The sequence below is a fragment of the Schistocerca serialis genome, chromosome 7, assembly GCF_023864345.2.
Source record: "Schistocerca serialis cubense isolate TAMUIC-IGC-003099 chromosome 7, iqSchSeri2.2, whole genome shotgun sequence".
Taxonomy (NCBI): Eukaryota; Metazoa; Arthropoda; class Insecta; order Orthoptera; family Acrididae; genus Schistocerca; species Schistocerca serialis.
In genome coordinates, this window is record NC_064644.1 from 577602586 (window position 1) to 577623228 (window position 20643).

Sequence of the window (20643 nt, forward strand, 5' to 3'; positions counted from 1 at the left end):
CATCATCACTCCCTTCGACCTATTTGAATACTGTTACATGCCTAATAGATTGAAAAATGCTGCACAGACATGGCAGTGGTTCATTGATTCCATTTTGCTCCCTCTGCCTTTTGCCTACACTTACTTAGACGATATCCTTATCTTTTCCTCCTCTGCTGAGGAGCCTCAAGTTCACCTTGATTCAGTCAACAGATGTGGAACATAGTTGAGATGTATCACAGTTGATTACCATGCTGTTGGCAGTGAGGCCGTCTCTGCCAACGGCCTCTGACCAAAATCATACTTAAACTTCCTCTCCCTGAGGATTATGCTCAGCTCCGTCATTTTCTGCATATGGCAAGCTTTTACCACCACCATATTCCTCAAGCTGCCTCCATCCAAATGGCCCTCACCGACACTCTCTCCCGTAAGAACACCACAGGAAAACGGAAGTTGGAGTGGACCCAACCTATGCTCGACACTTTTGGTAACCTTAAAACTGCCCTAGCCAAAGCCATCACACTCGCCCACCCTGATCCTGAGGCCCATGTCTCGATCATGACTGATGCCAGTGATTCAGCTGTGGGCGCTGTTTACAGAAACACACCGCCGACTCCATACAGCCCCGCCGCTCCTTTTCCCAGAAACTTGACTAAAAAGCAGTGCACGTGGTCGGTATTTGACCATGAGCTGCTCGTGCAGTGTACGAGGTGATTAAACATTTTCGTAGTGACCTCGAGAGGTGATCCTTCACGCTCTACACTGATCACAAGCCACTCGTGCACGCTATTCATAATCCTGCTAAAGACCTTCCGCCCAGGTGTTTCTGCCATGTGGACTCTGTGGTGTCTCTGGCCCAGAGTGCCCTATCTTTGGCACCTTCCTTCTTTGGACTAGTTGTTCTTGTGTGAACTTTTGACACACAGATGTGTAACAGCCATTCTTTGTTATATGTACGAGTGACCAATAAATGTGTATTCAGTATTAAGTGTGTTATCACTCAACTAATTTCCCATGATAACCCCAAGGCTAATCAAGAAGAAATTCTGTATTTTGAAGTTGTTGGGATTTCAGACACCTACAGACTCTTTGGCTACAGTATGCTAAAGTGGTATGGTTTAAAAACATATTTGTTCTTCCAAGGTAACAATAAAGGCACTAAATCAAATGTGTTGAGCTGGTAGTAATGGCACTATCTGTATATTTAAAGAGAGATTTGTTGAGACTCAGACCAAAGATTCACACTTGTAACAAACAAAGAGTAACAATAGGTCTTTAGGATTCAATGTAAAGCACTAGACATGATCAGTGCAGCACCCAGGGCGATCTATCTTGTCAGAGTAAGGTCGTTGCAGTTACATAATTATGATCTCTTAAGAACGTCACTATTAGAAATAAAGGAAGGGAGACGAAGTTTTAACATCCTGTTGGTGATAAGGTAGTTAGGGAAGGATGGAGTAAGGAAATAAGCTGTGGTGTTTTCAAAGCAACCATACAACATTCTCCTCAAGCAAATTTATTTATTTATTTTTTATCTTTTTTGCGGGCGGGGGATCATGGAAAACCTAAATCTGGATAGCAATTTGAATCGCCTTCCTCCCTAATTGAATCCACAGTCTCACAACTGTGACACCCCGAAGTTGCTGTCAGGAATAACTAGAGTCAAAGATCGTTTGACATTACTTTCAACAACTGTGGAAGGTGGAGCATAGAGTGTAAATTGTCTCACATAGAATAAAAACTGTAAAGAGGTATTTCCAGTAGCTTTGCAAAGAATTGAGGGCGATAGGGCCCATAACAATACCCATATGTAAGTAAACAATACCTGTACATAAAGTAACATAATTTTCACCCAATGACTGGTAACATTTACTTGCAATTAAATAACTGATTTAAGGAATGCAGTATGTTGTGTATAGACATGTGGCAATAAAATCTGTTTTCATATCCAGTACCAGCAATGAAGATCTTAAAAATGACCCACTTCAGTTCTTCAATGACATTTTGCCTCTGTTCTCAGCACAAATGGTGCTGATAAGAACATCATTTAAAAAATGTTTGTAGAGATGATAAATCAGGGAATGACACAGACAAAATAAATACCAGTTTCAGTTGTGACTCCCAACACCCCATTCAGAAAGCATACAATATTAAAAAGCTTAAACATTAAGTGCTGGAATGAATGTCTCAGATTACCTGGCAACCACAATATACAATGTTGTACCTATTAGAGAGAGTGCTGTGAGTGTTTGCATTGTAATTAGCTCTTTGTAATCATCTGAAAACATTAAATAAAGAGGGAAATGAAAGTACTTAACTGCAAAATGCCACACAATTGCTGATTTATCTGAGAACAATCATACTGCACACAATATTTGGAAATTCTATGTTTTATAACAGTATACAATTGCAATTGATGTAGCAGCAGCAGAAGAAGAAGAACTGATTTCTTTCCATTAAGAATTAGCTTGAGTGCACAACTCTTTCTCCATAGCTTGACTTACTGTCTTTGTGATTGCCTTCTTTCAATTTCTGAGCCTTCTTATGTAGTTAGTAATGGGATATCAGAACTGTCTCATCAATGATAGGATCTGCAGAGCATAAAGGAGGAATAAACAAATGTATTATAACCTTAAAGATTTAATTCTCAAGCACCGAACATAAAGCCTTTAAAATTTTTATAATTATTGCTGTTAAGCAGAGATTGTATAATTTCATCTAACAGAAGTTTTACTTACATTTTCTGACATCTGTAGTTGGTGATGGCACATCTATTGCTGTTTTTACATTTGCAGCTTTAGTGCAATCTCATTCCCCTTTTCAACACCTGTCCTATCATTTCTGCTGTCGATTCCTAGTGCTTCATCCTCAGCGGGTGCATCTTCATCCTATTTGCCTTAGTGGAAAAAATATGTACTTGAACAAACAGTACAAGAGTTACAACTTATTTTTATATTAAACGTATGCCAGTAAAATTTAAAAATGATGGGCAATGTAAAACAGATCCAATGAAACAGTAATACCACAACTACTGTTATATATACCTTCATTTACTTCAAATACTAAGGTGTCTTCCATGGCAAGAATGTGCAGAACTGTATAAGTTCAAATAAAGTCAACTTTAATAGTGTCACATCATTTTCAGTTGCAGGAAATGTTGGGGAGTAAGTATCAGATCATGAGCATTGTGAAGCCTAGTGCCGGGTTGTCTCAGGTGACTGTTAACATAGGGGAGTTACTTAGGAATTTTTAAAAAGAGAATCAGGTAGTGACTGTGGGTGGAGCTTGGAATAGTCTTGATAGGGACGGGGAGTATGATATAGGTAGTGACTTGGTAAAGATAGCTACTCAAACTGGTGGCACTAATGTGCACTTCGTGCAACTGTTTCGGCATCATGATAGGCTTCATCTTAATGCTGCTATTAGGCATGGGGTTGGAGAGGGGGATGATTGTGGAGGGAATGGCTCACATTGCAATGGTGCCAGTTGAATCTATCAGTAGATTGAGTTTCACTAGGCATGGCCTGCACCTCAATAGGTATGGGAAGGGGAGGTTGTTAAAGCATATAGGTGACCAGTGTAGTGGTTGGTGATGGGATCACTTATGGGCAGTAGTTGGTTTTGGAGTTGCACCTCTTTAGGTTGAAGTCCCTTTAACACAAGAATCACCTTCAAAGGAGGTCAGTTATCCAAGTAGTGAAGGAATTAGCATATTTCATCAAAATAAAAGAGAGGGGGAGGAGTAACAACCTCGTAAAAAAACCAGGGTCCGTCCGGCTCCAGATGGTAGCACCCTGTCATAGGGCCCCTGCCTAGGGTTACTAGGTGAAACCCAGCCAACGGTCTCAATGGCGGAAGAGGAACAATTTCCCAACGGCAGAGAGAGCAGAAGAGCTAACTCCAGGGCTTACTACCTTGGTTTTAATTTCGGATTCGGGGCAACCCGATCCCCCAATTTATTATCCAACAATTACTGCAAAGCATGATGGGAACGTCGTCAAAGATAGACACTACTCCAAGAGGTAGACCGAATGGCAAATCCTCCGTTGTTCGTAGAAACAATGCAAAGGTGTCAAAGGATTTTGGAGGACCCCAACCAACATGTATGCAGCCCTCAACACTGAAATTTAAGAAAGCAACTATGTTTGCAACCCTAAATGTAAACTCTCTAATTAAAGTAGGAAAATTGAAATTATTGATTGAAAAGCTGAACCAGAAAGAAATTTTAATATGTGCATTACAAGAAACAAGGTTTTTAGATGAAACTGCTTTAGATTTTGAAAACTATCGTTTATTTAAAGGAAAACCAGGTAAAATCTTAATGAAACAAATGCCATACCTGGGAACAGCATTTCTGGTACATCACTCAATTTTAGATTCAGTTACTAACTTCTACTCGAGTTCTGAGAGACTATCCATTCTTGAGATTAAATGTAAAAACAAAGGATACTCTATAATCAACTGCCATGCACCCATAAACCAGGACAACAAAAATAACCCGGAGAAAGTTGAAGAATTTTGGGAGATACTTGAAATGGAACTGGATAGATGCTCAAAGAAGAACATAAAAATGTTAGTAGGCGATTTTAACGCACAAATAGGAAGGGAGAAAAAATACCATGGAACAGTAGGCCTCTTCCCAGGTCACAAAAGAACTTCAAAAAATGGAGAAAGGCTTATAGAGGTATGTAGGCATTTCAACTTGAAAATAATGGCAACACATTTCAAAAAGCTGAGCCGAAAAACTAAAACATGGAGATCACCAAATCCACTTCTCGGAGAATTCCAAATTGACCATGTGGCTATCTCACTTCATTGTCAAGAAGAAATTCAAAACACTAAAGTGCTGAAAAGCCTTGATGTTGATTCAGACCACTATTTGACTACGATTAAATTCAGACCACTCCCATTTCGAAAAGAGAAGAAAACCTTTTACAAAATTCCAAAATATAACACAGAAACGTTAAAAAATGAAGAAATTAAACAACGGTTTCAAAGAGCATTGCACAAAGATAGCGATGGCATATCCACAATAAATAAGGAAGCGGGATGGGAGGAGATCAAAAACGAAATAGTTGAAATAGCAAAAGAAAATTGTCTCGTGAAAAGAGTAAGAAGACATCCATGGTGGGACAATGAATGTGATGAGAACCTGGAGAAGAGACAGAAATTGTGGCAGAAATGGAACTCCACAAAAGATCCTCAAGATCTTGACAATTTTAAAATCCAGAGAAGAGAAACAGCTAAGCATTTCCATAATAAAAAAAGAAGACAATTTCAGGATAACCTAGAACAGATTGAGGAAGACTTTAAAAGAAATAATTCTAGAGATTTCTACAAAACTTTTAGAAAACAGCTAACCAAATACCAATCCCCAAATTTATGTTTTAAAGATGAAGAGAACAAGCTAGGTTTGACAAACAAGACTAATTGTGAAATATTAGCAAAATATTTCGAGAATCTACTAAATTGTGAACCACCCAAAGATAAAATGAGTTTTGAAAACCACCGAAATACTAATACCGAGTCAAAACCTCCAGACGCTGAAGAAATAAAACACATAATACACAGTCTAAAAAACAATAAAGCCCCAGGTGAAGACTCCATAGTACCAGAAATCCTAAAAATAATGGATACCAACCTCCCACAAGTTTTGGAACATATGTTTAAGAAGATCTGGGACGAAGAAAGAATTCCTGAAGACTGGCAGTGTGCCCTGATACACCCACTACACAAAAAGGGGGATAAGATGAATGTTAATAATTATAGAGGGATCTCGCTACTACCAGTAGGATACAAAATTTTGTCAAGGAAATTACTTCAAATCGTGGAGCCAGTTCTGGATAAAAAAATAGGTGAATATCAAGCAGGTTTTAGACAAGGTAGATCCTGTGTTGAACAAATATTTAACCTGAAAACACTAATTCGTTACAGAATCTCAAGAGGCCAGAGATTTGCAATAGTATTTGTAGATTTCAAAAAAGCATACGACTCGGTAGATAGAGAAACATTACTGAAAGTATTGGAAGAATTTGGGGTCGATACGAAAACAATTCAAATTATCAAACAGACGCTAACAAACAGTAAGGCCAAAGTTAAATTTATGGGTGAAATTTCAAGGAAGTTCGAAATTAAAACAGGTGTTAGACAAGGTGATGGTTTATCCCCAATCCTCTTCAACTGCGTACTGGAAAAGATATTGAGAATATGGAAAGAAGAACTCAAAGGCACCAAGAATGACATCAGAATTGGAACAAAAAAAGAAAAAATAGAAGTGGACTGTTTAGCTTTTGCAGACGATCTGGCAATAATTACAGAAAACGAAGAAATAGCTCAGAACTACCTGGAGAAACTACAAGAAGTTTCGGCCAGAGCTGGACTGCAGATTTCATTTGAAAAAACCGTGTATATGTCTAATCATAGAAATAACAAGAAAAATCTTATTACTAAATACGGCAATATTAAGAGAGTAGAAAAATTTAAGTATTTAGGTGAAATAATTCAAGTGAATGGTTTAGACAAGAGTGCAAACCAGGCGAGAGCAAGGAAAATGGAATTTGCTTTTCAAAAAACCAAAGACATATATAACAAAAAAAACATTTCGATTCAAGCTAAATTAAGACATTATAAAACTGTCATTAGACCAGAATGCCTGTATGCATCGGAGTGCCTAACTCTTAACAAAAAGGGGGAAATAGAAAACATGGAAAAGAAAGAAAGGAAAATTTTGAGAAAAATATTAGGACCGAGAAAGATTGGAGAAGAGTACAAGCTAAAGAGTAATAAGGAAATATACAAAACTATTGAGAAAGTGAGTGAGGCAATGCGTAAACGCAGACTAACGTTTTATGGTCACCTGTCGAGGATGGATGGAAACAGACTAACAAGAAAAGTGTTTGAACATAGTAACAGGAACGAAAAAACCAACAATAAATGGATACAGATGGTGAAAAAGGATTTGGCCTATTTTAATGTCACCCGTGAGTCAATCAGGGACAGGGAAAAGTTTAGACAAATAGTGAACGAAATTAAGTGTTTTCCAGAAGAAACGAAACTAAAGAATAATAACAGGAAATGGTCGGAAGAGCGGAGGAGGAACCACTCGAAAATGATGAGGAAATATTGGGAAGAGAGAAAAAAAGATCAAAAAGCCGGGCAAGTGAATTGTTGAACGTGGTCCAAAGATGGCCCAAATCGAAAGAAGAAGAAGAAAAGAGATATATTAGTGATCTGCTTATAGATGATGACTCTGACATTATTGGTATGTCACAGCACCACTTAAATAATTTGACAATTCCTTTACCAAGATACAGATTAGCTGACTGTTTTTCACGGAGTTCTTTGCAGAGTAGTGGTGGTAGTGGTGGGCGGGGGGGGGGGGGGGGGGGGGCATGTATGTAAAAAACAGTATTCCATTTGAGTTCATAGACATATCATGGCACTGCACTGAACTGGAACTTGAATGTTGTTCAGGGGCAACTGAATTTAGTGAAACTAAACTTGTAATTGTTGTTATTTATATGTTCCCTAACTCTGACTTCAGAGCATTTCTGCTCAAGCTTGTTCACTTTAATCATGGTTCACTTGATAGAAAGTACCAAAAATTAGTTGTATGTGGTGATTTCAATAATAATTTTGTATGTGACTGTGCAAGAAAGAGGATGTTGGAAGACTTCCTAAATTTATATGATCTAAAGCACACTGATCTAAAGCACAATCAGGGTGCAGGGGAACAGTAGCACAGCCATAGACAAGATTTTTATTCATTCTTCATTACTAGATGGGCATTCTGTTAGTAGAAGGGTGAATGACCATGCAGACCATGATTCACAAATTTTAACACTAAAAGATTTTTGTACTCAAACAAAGGTTATATATAATTACAAACTATGTAGAAAGGCTAATCCAACAGCAATAGAGAATTTTTTAAACCTCGTTAAGGAGCAAGAGTGGCAGAATGTTTATAGAGCCAATAACATAGATGACAATTACAGTGCTTTCCTTAGCACATTTCGCATGCACTTTGAAATCTGATTTCCATTAGAACATTCTAAACAGGGTTAGCAGTAAAATGCATGCTGGACAGCTGGAGGATATCATTTAGTACAAAGTGGGAATTATATCAAAATGTCAGAAGCAGTCACAATGGAGCTACAGTAGCCCATTACAAACAGTATTGTAAGGCACTTAAAAATGTTGTTAGGAAAGCAAAAAGTATGTGGTACACAAATAGAATAGCTAATTCACAGGATAAAATTAAAACCATGTCATCAGTTGCGAAGGAAATGTCTTGACAGCAGCACAAGGTTGGCAATATGAAGCCAGTTTGTAGTAGAAATATTTCTGATACTGATAGGTCAGATATATCCACAATTTAACAATCACTTTCTAAGCATTGCTGGTGAATTAAATGAAAACTTGGTTTCTATTCTGACTCTCTTGGAAAATGCCTTTCTCAAACTGATGTCTGATACTCCTCTGTGATACTGACAAGGGGGAGATTCAGTCAATAATAAAATTGCTGAAGACTATGGACTCTCACGGTTATGATGGAGCACCTAGCAGAATATTGAAGTACTGTGCTGTACATCTTAGCCCCATACTTTGCCATATTTGTAATTTTTCCTTTAAGAATAGTCAGTTCCCTGAACAATTAAAGTGCTCAGTAGTAAAGCCGCATTATAAAAAGTGAGAAAGGGATAATGAAGAAAATTTTACATCTGTTTCTATGCCATCAGTGTTTGCTAAAGTTATTGAAAAGGCTGTGTATTTAAGGATAATTGATCATTTTATTTCACATAATTTGCTATCAAATGTACAGTTTGGTTTTGGAAGTGGTTTAACAACTGAAATTGCTATAAGCTCTTTTCTGTATGAGGTCCTGGATGGATTAAACAAAAGGTTTCAAATGCTATGCATCTTCTGGTTTAACTAAGGTGTTTGATTGTGTTGATCTCAAAATATTGTTCCAGAGGTTGGACCATTATGGAATATGGGGAGTAACTCATAAATGGTTTGCCTCTTACTTTCACAAAAGACAGTAAATGGTCATTATACACAGTGTTGAGAATGACTATGATGTGGGGGGTACCCCAGGGATCAGAGCTGGGGCTACTCCTGTTCCTTATTTATGTAAACGATATGCCCTCTAGTATTACAAATGACTCTAAAATATTTCTGCTTGCTGATGACACTAACTTGGCAGAAAAGGATGTTTTGTGCAGTGTTGGTAATGTTTCAAATAGTGCAGTTCATGGCATATTCATGGCTTGTAGAAAATAAACTAATGCTAAATCACAGTAAGATTCAGTTTTTACAGTTTCTAACACACTATTCAACAAAACCTGACATTTTAATTTCACACAATGACCTTATGATTAGTGAAACTGAACAGTTCAAATTTCCAGGTGTTAGATGGATAGTAAACTATCATGAAATGCCCATATTCAGGAGCTTGTTTGAAGACTTAATGCTGTCATTTTTACTATTTGAACGATATCTGAAGTAAGTGATAGTTTGACACAGAAAGTAGTTTACTTTGCTTATTTTCATTTACTTATGGTGTCTGGCATTATTTTTTATTTTGGGGTAACTCTTCCAATTCTCAAAGGATATTTTTGGCTCAGAAACAGATGGTTCAGGCAATAGGTGGTGTAAGTTCGCGAACTTTTTGTCGACCCCTGTTCATTAGTCTGGGTATTCTGACATTGGCCTTTCTATAGAACAACAGTCAAGTCCAAATCTGAAGGCAGGATCATCAACAAAGTGCAGGACTTAGAACTAAAATCATATTTATTACTGACACCAATGTACACCAGAAGAGAACTGAACTGCTGAATGGAGACTGCAACTATTTACATCGGATGTTCTAGAATGTTGATATTTATATAAGGGGCTATAAAAAGTTTCTTTTTGAGGGTATTGCTGCAGTGTATTTATAACATAGCGTGATTCCAATGTAGGTATATAAGCACCAACATGTAGGCAAGGAATTGGTGTGGCATTCGTGCCATTCCGATGTGCATGCGGTAAATATGGAAATGTGAACTATGGCAACATTATTACCAAATGCGTCCAACAGGACCAACATGCAGTTACTCTTTTCTTGTCTATCAAAGAAAAAACCCCAACAGACATCCATTGGAGAATGAAGAATGTATATGTGGCTGCATGTCTATCGAAAACCATTGTCTTGGAATAGTTGTTGCGAAGTTCCCTGCTGGTTGCAGAATGACTCAAGATGCTGGTTGATCTGGGAGGCCAGCCTCTTTCATTACAGACAAATGTGTGACAATCCAGCACCCATCCTGTAGTTCTCATCTCTCCCAATTTAATCATTGTGCCTTTGGTCGTAAGAAAGTCTTGAAGGGGCTATGAGTCCTGTTGGATGAGGATGTGCAGCAGGCTATTACGAGCTCTTCATACAAGAGAACACATTGCTTTACCAAATAGGTAATTTCAGCCTAGTGCATTGGTGGGATGATTGCTGCACTGCTCACACTGATTTGCCTGACTGGAATACCAATTCTGGAATGTAAGGCCTTCACTCAGAAAAATTTATGATTGCCGCCTATACAAACTTCAAATATTTCAGGATATATAAACGTCAAATATTTCAAGAACCTTCCAGAAATGATAGATACTAAATAACAGATAATTTCTGATGGTTGAGTTGGAATTCGTGACTTGCAGCAAGCCAGCCAGTGACACTAACCACTACACCGCACTGCATGAACTACTGTCCATAGGATTGCTCCCTCTCCTAGAGAACCAGTGACCTGCTGTTTCAAAAATTCTCATTGAAGTTGTCTACAGCACCTTGAATCTAGATGTCATTGGCACTTTGTATTGCAGCTCTTACTGATCCCCGCATTCTAATTGTGTTGCTATAATCTTTTAACTATGATGAACATTGGAGGTAGTCCCTCCCTTTAAAACTTCATGATTTTTGAGTGGGTATTCAGTTTCCTTGAACTTCCTATCATTGATTTCCACCTCTGGACTGTGTAGCCATGTATGGAAGTGAAACATGGATGATAAATAGCTTGGACAGGAAGAGAATAGAAGCTTTCGAAACATGGTGCTACAGAAGAATGCTGAAGATTAGATGGGTAGATCACATAACTAATGAGGAGGTATTGAATAGAATTGGGGAGAAGAGGAGTTTGTGGCACAACTTGACGAGAAGAAGGGACCAGTTGGTAGGACATGTTCTGAGGCATCAAGGGATCACAAATTTAGCATTGGAGGGCAGCGTAGAGGGTAAAAATCATAGAGGGAGACCAAGAGATGAATACACTAAGCGGATTCAGAAGGATGTAGGTTGCAGTAGGTACTGGGAGATGAAGAAACTTGCACAGGATAGGGTAGCATGGAGAGCTGCTTCAAACCAGTCTCAGGACTGAAGACCAGAAAAAAAAAAAAATATATATATATATATATATATATATATATAAATAGAGGGAAACATTCCACGTGGGAAAAATATATCTAAAAAGAAAGATGATGAAACTTACCAAACAAAAGCGCTGGCCGGTCGATAGACACACAAACAAACACAAACATACACACAAAATTCTAGCTTTCGCAACCAATGGTTGCCTCGTCAGGAAAGAGGGAAGGAGAAGGAAAGACAAAAGGATATGGGTTTTAAGGGAGAGGGTAAGGAGTCATTCCAATCCCGGGAGCGGAAAGACTTACCTTAGGGGGAAAAAAGTACAGGTATACACTCGCACACACACACATATCCATCCACACATACACAGACACAAGCAGACATTTGTAAAGGCAAAGAGTTTGGGCAGAGATGTCAGTCGGGGCAGATGTACAGAGGCAAAGATGAAGTTGAAAGACAGGTGAGGTATGAGCGGCGGCAAATTGAAATTAGAAATTAGCGGAGATTGAGGCCTGGCGGATAGCGAGAAGAAAGGATATGCTGAAGGGCAAGTTCCCATCTCCGGAGTTCTGACAGGTTGGTGTTAGTGGGAAGTATCCAGATAACCCGGACGGCACAGTGTTACACCGTCCGGGTTATCTGGATACTTCCCACTAACACCAACCTGTCAGAACTCCGGAGATGGGAACTTGCCCTTCAGCATATCCTTTCTTCTCGCTATCCGCCAGGCCTCAATCTCCGCTAATTTCTAATTTCAATTTGCCGCCGCTCATACCTCACCTGTCTTTCAACTTCATCTTTGCCTCTGTACATCTGCCCCGACTGACATCTCTGCCCAAACTCTTTGCCTTTACAAATGTCTGCTTGTGTCTGTGTATGTGTGGATGGATATGTGTGTGTGTGCGAGTGTATACCTGTACTTTTTTCCCCCTAAGGTAAGTCTTTCCGCTCCCGGGATTGGAATGACTCCTTACCCTCTCCCTTAAAATCCATATCCTTTTGTCTTTCCTTCTCCTTCCCTCTTTCCTGACGAGGCAACCATTGGTTGCGAAAGCTAGAATTTTGTGTGTATGTTTGTGTTTGTTTGTGTGTCTATCGACCTGCCAGCGCTTTTGTTTGGTAAGTTTCATCATCTTTCTTTTTAGATATATATATATATATATATATATATATATATATATATATATATATATATATATATATATATATATATATATATATATATATATATATATATATATATATATCTAAAAACAAAGATGATGTGACTTACCAAATGAAAGTGCTGGCAGGTCGACAGACACACAAACAAACACAAACATACACACAAAATTCAAGCTTTCGCAACAAACTGTTGCCTCATCAGGAAAGAGGGAAGGAGAGGGAAAGACGAAAGGATGTGGGTTTTAAGGGAGAGGGTAAGGAGTCATTCCAATCCCGGGAGCGGAAAGACTTACCTTAGGGGGAAAAAAGGACGGGTATACACTCGCACACACACACATATCCATCCACACATATACAGACACAAGCTTGTGTCTGTATATGTGTGGATGGATATGTGTGTGTGTGCGAGTGTATACCCGTCCTTTTTTCCCCCTAAGGTAAGTCTTTCCGCTCCCGGGATTGGAATGACTCCTTACCCTCTCCCTTAAAACCCACATCCTTTCGTCTTTCCCTCTCCTTCCCTCTTTCCTGATGAGGCAACAGTTTGTTGCGAAAGCTTGAATTTTGTGTGTATGTTTGTGTTTGTTTGTGTGTCTGTCGACCTGCCAGCACTTTCATTTGGTAAGTCACATCATCTTTGTTTTTAGATATATATTTCCTACGTGGAATGTTTCCCTCTATTATAACCATATATATATATATATATATATATATATATATATATATATATATATATATATATATATATATATATTGTTTGTGTTTGTTTGTGTGTCTATCGACCTGCCAGCGCTTTTGTTCGGTAAGTTACCTCATTTTTGTTTTTATATATATATATATATATAAACAAAGATGATGTGACTTACCAAATGAAAGTGCTGGCAGGTCGACAGACACACAAACAAACACAAACATACACACAAAATTCAAGCTTTCGCAACAAACTGTTGCCTCATCAGGAAAGAGGGAAGGAGAGGGAAAGACGAAAGGATGTGGGTTTTAAGGGAGAGGGTAAGGAGTCATTCCAATCCCGGGAGCGGAAAGACTTACCTTAGGGGGAAAAAAGGACAGGTATACACTCGCACACACGCACATATCCATCCACACATACAGACACAAGCAGACATATGTCTTTAAAACCCACTTCCTTTCGTCTTCCCCTCTCCTTCCCTCTTTCCTGATGAGGAAACAGTCTGTTGCGAAAGCTTGAATTTTGTGTGTATGTTTGTGTTTGTTTGTGTGTCTATCGACCTGCCAGCGCTTTTGTTCGGTAAGTCACCTCATCTTTGTTTTTTTATATATAATTTTTCCCACGTGGAATGTTTCCTTCCATTATATATATATATATATATATATATATATGTATGACCATCACACACAGAGAATGATGTGATTTCCTGTAGTGTCATGCTTTGCTGTGCTATTTGCGAATGTCACAACAGTCAGTTTTGTATCACAGTCTCTCTGTTCAACAGATTCTGTGCAAGTTTCTTCATCTCCCAGTACCTACTGCAACCTACATCCTTCTGAATCCGCTTAGTGATATATATATATATATATATATATATATCGTTATAATAGAGGGAAACATTCCACGTAGGAAAAATATATCTAAAAACAAAGATGATGTGACTTGACCTGCCAGCACTTTCATTTGGTAAGTCACATCATCTTTGTTTTTAGATATATATATATATCGTACTCTTTGCTTTAGATAAACCTTATTTCCAACAGTATGCATTGTTATCATGGCCTGACCATCACACACAGAGAATGGTGTGATTTCCTGTAGTGTCATGCTTTGCTGTACTATTTGCAAATGTCACAGCAGTCAGTTTTGTATCACAGTCTCTCTGTTCAATAGCAATATACTCACAAGATCATATTGGCCAAAATCTTATTAAAGTGTTCTGTGAAATCATTTGTCTGTGGACGATGGGTAAGTCTCAACCTGGGCTTGATGTCCTAACTTGAAAATACCTATACTAGTATCAACTAGTCTCGGTTGGAAAACTTTTCCACAATCAGAGGACATCATATGGAGTACCCGGTGCTTCAAAATCATGTTTCTACAAGGAACTTTGCAATTTCCAGAGCTTCAGCAGTGCAGACATTATCAAATGTTCCCTATTTGTTGACCTTGGGAACCTGCCCACAAGATCGATTCCAATTTGGTGGAATGGTACTACTGCAGGCAGGATTGGTACCGTATGCCCTGGGGGTAACTGTGACACATGCCTGCATCATTAGCAGTCCTTACAGTGTCTACTGGATTGTTAGAGATCGGGCCAGTCATACTTGCATCTGATTCTGTCTACAGTCTTCAAGAATATCAGGTGAAGGGATGTTGGAGTGCCATGGAAGTGCTTCAGGATAATCAGCTGTAGATGAACTAGGATGACAAGCAACAATTTCTGCCCCACTGGATCATAGTTCCTTGCATGAAGTGTTTTTTTTTATTAATCTGAATAATCTTTTGGTTGGTTATTCTTCCTTCAAGGAGCTTATGGTTTGTACTGAATCTTCCCTCTGTTCAGCAGTGATGTCATTTAATGCAACAGTGTCAGATTTCACCCATGCTGCTGTATTCCAACAAAAGATTCCTAGAAAGACAGTCAGCATCCTTGTGTTTGCATCCATTTTTATATATATTGTACTCCTGAAACTTCAACGGCCATCTCGTCAGTTTATCCAGTGGATCCTTCAAGACAGGCAGCCACCATAGAGAATGTTGTGACTGAAGTCCCATCCACAAATAACATTATGACTACATTCTGCTAAAACACCAGTTTTTAAGGGCTGTTTTCTGTTATTGACAGTTATTGCGTTATATGTCCATGTTGGCGCTCTGTATTTCTCACAAATGAGTTTCAACACAATCAATTTTGTATCATGGAAGTCTGTCTTCTTTAAGTGACAATGATATGCATCCAACATTAAAGTAAAGGATGCCCCTGAATCAAATAGCGTCTAGACAGGTTGGCCATCGATGATGATGTCAATGAGATTTCTTGACATTCATGTAGGATTTGCATCTATGGTTGTCACTCTCTCAATAGATGATCACCTCACCTAATTTTGCTGAAGTCAGCTGCTGTGCAAATGGCTGGTAGCTCTGAATAGTGACAGAGAGCAGCTATGATGTGCTGGAGAGCAACCTTGAACAGTGTACAGTGATAGGCTTTGACCCATATGACGACTGTAATCATATGCAGTTGGCTAGTGTGGACAGAACTATCATGATGGTTGACATCTGGTGGTGTAGTGGCTGTCAAAAATTCATTTTTTTTTCTCTGTGATAGTGTATGACGTGTGAAGGATGTTGACAAAGGAAACACACCTTTGTGTTGCCCCTCAGTTCTCCAAATGTCTGGTCCTCTATGGTGCATTATAGTTGGTCATGCCTCCAGTTGGGTGCTGGGTTGTTGTTTGATGGCTGCAGCATAAGTTCAAATTGGCTGTGTCCATTCTTCTTTGTGTGTTCAGCTGATTGTGGCGATTGATGCTGAAGACTGTTGGTTAATTGGGAGGTGGGCATGGGTGGTCGGGAGGGGGAAGGGAGAGAAGTAAGGGGCTCCAAGAGTGGTGCATCCAGAATTAGATATATTCACCGAGAATATTTCCTGTTCTAGTCAGAAGATTCACAACAGTAAAAGCGAGAAGGCTGAAAATGTAATGGGCATATTTTACACTGTCAATAATAAAAATGAGGTGAAGCAAATATGTTGGTCAGCAGATAGGAATCCCTGGGGCTCTGCATGTACAGGAAATGTAACATCCACAGATGCCCCAGCCCTGATCCACTACAATCAAGGGTGCCCACTATCCAACAGAGTGCGATACCTAGAATAGAAAACTGACTGCAGCTTAAAGTAGGCAAACTAAATCTGAAAATAATTAGAACAGAGTAAAAGAGGATGGAAAGAGTAACCTGGTGAAGAAAGTAGGGTTGAGGGACCCCAGGATCTAGCACACAGCAGGAGACACCATGTTTCCAACCACTCTGTCCTTTCTCTGGAGGTAGATTGAAACCTTATAACTGACAAGGCGAGGCCGTGACATTCAGATCACACATTTACTTCAGACGTTGAACATTTTTAGTAGTCTGTTAAGACAACATAATATGCAAGTAATAAGTTTTGTGTGTCGAATATGTACTGGTGCACTGCAACTCTGAGCACAAGGTGGCGGCAATCAGACGGTTAGCGTTAAAGCTCCTTAATCACTGGATCTCTGGATTGAGTTCCCCTCACTTTTTTTTCATTATATTTTTCTCAACACTGGTCACATTATTTCATATATATGACATTTGAATGGTAGTATAATGAAAATACACACACATTTGCATGACTGTTTATTGATTTGGGTGCTTACTAATTTTAATTATCACAAGAAATATTAGACTTTTTACATTCAACAAGTAAATGACAAAACACAAAGGTTTCCTGAGCAAGTATGCATATGGTGATTTGCAAAATCTGTTATATCTGCCATCGGGTAAGGTATCCAGAACTCCTTTGCACCTGGATGCTTCAACCTGTAGATGCAGAGACAGGCTCCATTCAGCAGTTAACTTGTGCAGTGGTGAAATATTGCCAGTGTAACAAGAATGAATAATTACATATGAAATTTTTGAAGATCACAATCACAGACTATAGTTTAAAAGTTCGCACATATACATATGTTTTTTTTTTCTTTATATTGTCTTTCAAATATCATGCATGTGAAATAATACGACCAAAATTGGAAAATATAAATTTAAAAAACAAACAAAAAATTAGCAGGACTCAATCTAGTGATCCACTGCAGCAGTATCAGAGCTTGAACACTAATCTAGTGCTCAGAGTTGCAATGCACCAGTATGTGTTTGACGCATAAAATTTCTCTTGCAATTTTTTCAAAATTTTGTTAGTAGTAAGCCTTATTACTTGCACATTATGTTGTCATTCCAGACTACTAAAAGTGCACAAAGTTTAGTTTAAAGTAAATCCATGACACAAATGTCATGGCCTCTGCTTGTGAGAGTAAAAATCATTTTCACAGAGAAAACTGAGAACCACCTCAACCATCTGTTACTCATCCACCAATATTATTGGCAATGACCCTGAAAGTCCATACTTAGCATGAGGGACCAAAAGGATGGGGTATCCCACCAAGATATGAGCTACTGTCTGTAAGGCTCCAAAACCACAACATGTGGGTGGCTCATCACACAAAATAAAGCTATGAGCTAAACCGGTATGACCTAAGCTGTTTGTTTGTTTGTTTTGTTTTAGGGCACAAAAATAACTAGGGTCATACACGCCCATGTCAAAACTATAGAACACGAAGACACAGAGGAGTTAAAAAACAACTATGCAGAGGAGTTTTAAACAACTATACAACAATCCCAATCAACACAAGAGAAGGCAGCTAGAAACAGGTCTATAAAATACACCACAAAGAAGCAGAGGTCAAGGACTAAAATTTAAAAGGCCTTCACCATATTAGTATGATGGATAAAAAGTAAAACATGGCCAACAGCCTGTGTGTCATTTGCTAAAATGGCCAATAACTCAGACAGCAAACCCAAGCAGGAATGTAAATGGTTAAAAAATGGGCGTTCTGTCAGGAAATGGCAGACAGTTAAAACTTGGGTGCAATGTGTACAAAGTGGTGAGGGAGCGCCACTTAACAAATGATGATGGCTCAAAAGGCAGTGCCCAATACACAGCCTAGTTAAAATGACCTCCTCATGGCTGGAGCGCTGAGAGGAGGTTGTCCAAGCCACTGGGAGATGCTTAATAATCTGGAGCTTATTCTCATGAAGGGAGGATCAGTGGCGATACCAAAGTGACACCACCTCCTAACAGATGACAACACAGAGATCATCGGAGGGAATATAAGAACTAATGGGCCGAGGTACAAGGACTGCAGCCTTAGCAGCAGTGTTGCCAGCCTCATTTCCTGTCAGACTGACCTGACTACGAACCCACATAAACAGCACAGTGGCTCCATCAAGAGTGAGTAAGTGACAGCTTTCCTAGACCCATTGCACTAAGGGATGGGCAGCGTACAGAGCACAGAGCCTCTGAAGGGCACTGAGAGTGAGTCTAAGCAGATGACACAACCGAAAATCCTGTGTTGCCAGATGTACTCTGTGGCCTGGTACAGGATGAAAGCTCTGCTGTAAATACTGAGCAGTGTGCCAGAAGCCAATACCAAAAAATGTCAGTGCCAATGACAAAGGCGCAGCTGACACTACTGTCAGTCCAAGAGCCATCAGTGTACATAAGGTACAGTCGTGAAGTTCCATGCGAAGGTCCTGAACTGGAGGCGATACAGCGAGGCTGGATTAGTGTCCTTAGGAAGCAAATGAATGCCAAGGTGAGCACAGGCTGCCGCATGAAGCTAAGGTGATGAAGGTTTCACACCCACCAGGAATTTTGCAGGGAATGAGAAGTTACACTGCCGGAGCAAGAGCCAAAAGCGAACTGCAGGAGGTAACAGAGAAGAGGGATGTGCCCCATACTGCCATACTGGTAATCAAAGGACTCATCGAAGGAGGTGGCATAGAACAGGTGGCCATGCATGACAGACAAATGGCATGCATACCTGCAGAGGAGAAAGTCATGGCGGTAGGACAGTGGTAGTTCAGCAGCTTCCACATACAGACTCTCAACTGGGCTAGTGTAAAAGGCACCAGTGGTCAAATGGATGCCACGATGGTGGATAGTATTGAGACGGTGTAAGATGGGACAGTCATGCAGATGCACAAAGCACCCAGAGTCTAGTTTCAAATGGACAAGTGACCATTACAAATGGAGGTGGGTGGTTCGACCTGCACCATAGGAAGTACCACTGAGGACACGTAGGACATTGAGGGACCATGTATAGCGGGATGCCAGGTAAGACATGTGGGAGGACCAAGAGAGTTTCCTATCAAGCATGAGTCCCAGGAATTTCATAGTTTCAATGAATGGAAGAGCAACAGGCCCAAGATGTAAAGATGGTGGGAGAAACCATTTGTGCCACCAGAAATTCATACAAACAGTTTTGTCAGTGGAAAAACGAAAGGCATTGTCAATGCTCCATGAGTAAAGATGATCGAGACATTGCTGAAGGCACCACTGAATATGACAGGTTCATGGAAAATTGCAATAGATGAAAAAATCGTGAACAAAAAGGGAGCCAGAGATGGCTGGCAGTACACAGGCCATTATAAGGTTAATAGTGATAGCAAAGAGGATGACGCTCAGGACGAAACCCTGAGGGACACCATTTTCATGGATAAAGGTGACTGACAAGGCAGAATCCACACAGACCTTGAAAACTTACTCTTTAAAAATTCCTCAAGGAAACAGGGCAGGTGGCCATGGAAGCCCCATGTGTAGAGAGTAAGGAGGATACCAGTCCTCCAGCAGATGTCGTAGGGTTTCTCCAAATTGAAAAACACGGCCATAGTCTGGGACTTCTGCTGAAAACCATTCACAACATGGGTGGACAGTGATGATATGGTCAACTGCAGAACAGCATGCTCAAAATCCACAGTGTGCAGTGGTTAGTAAACTGCGAGACTCAAGCCACCATACCAGCTGCACATGAATCATACATTCCATCATCTTGCAAACACAGCTGGTGACAGAGATGAGCTGATAGCTAAAAGGAAGGTGTTTGTCCTTAGTGGGCTTAAGTATGGATGGGTATGACAGTGGCTTCATGCCAGCGTCTGGGAAACGGGCCCTCTGCCCAGATGCAGTTGTACATATTAAGCATAAAGTGCTTGCCTGCAAGAGAAAGGTGCTGCAACATCTGAATGTGAACAGTGTCTGGCCCAAGGGCAGAGGATCAGGATGAAGTGACAACATGGTCTAGCTCCCACATAGTAAAGGCAGCATTGTAGCACTCACAATTCTGAGAAGAGAAGGATATTGCCTGAGACTCCTCTTCTTGTTTCCAATGCAGGAAGGCAGGGTGATAGTGGGAAGAGCTCAAAATTTCCACAAAATGGCGGCCCAAGGCATTGGAGATAGCAGTACGGTACACGATGACATCATCTGCACTGTCAGGTGGGAAATTGGGGAATGGATCTTGGTCCCAGAGAGCCGTTAGAGGTGGGCCCACAT

The 20643-nt window shown here is 39.8% G+C and overlaps 1 long non-coding RNA gene across 1 annotated transcript in view; it reads right to left on the reverse strand.

The window, feature by feature from the left end:
* Positions 1 to 2365: 2365 nt before the first annotated feature.
* Positions 2366 to 20643, reverse strand: part of LOC126412192 (uncharacterized) — a 30459-nt gene continuing 12181 nt past the window's right edge. The window contains exons 3-4 of the long non-coding RNA XR_007575255.1: positions 2718 to 2875; positions 2366 to 2570 (exon numbers count right to left, since the gene is read on the reverse strand). This is a non-coding gene — a long non-coding RNA (uncharacterized LOC126412192). The remainder of the gene's footprint in view (positions 2571 to 2717; positions 2876 to 20643) is intronic.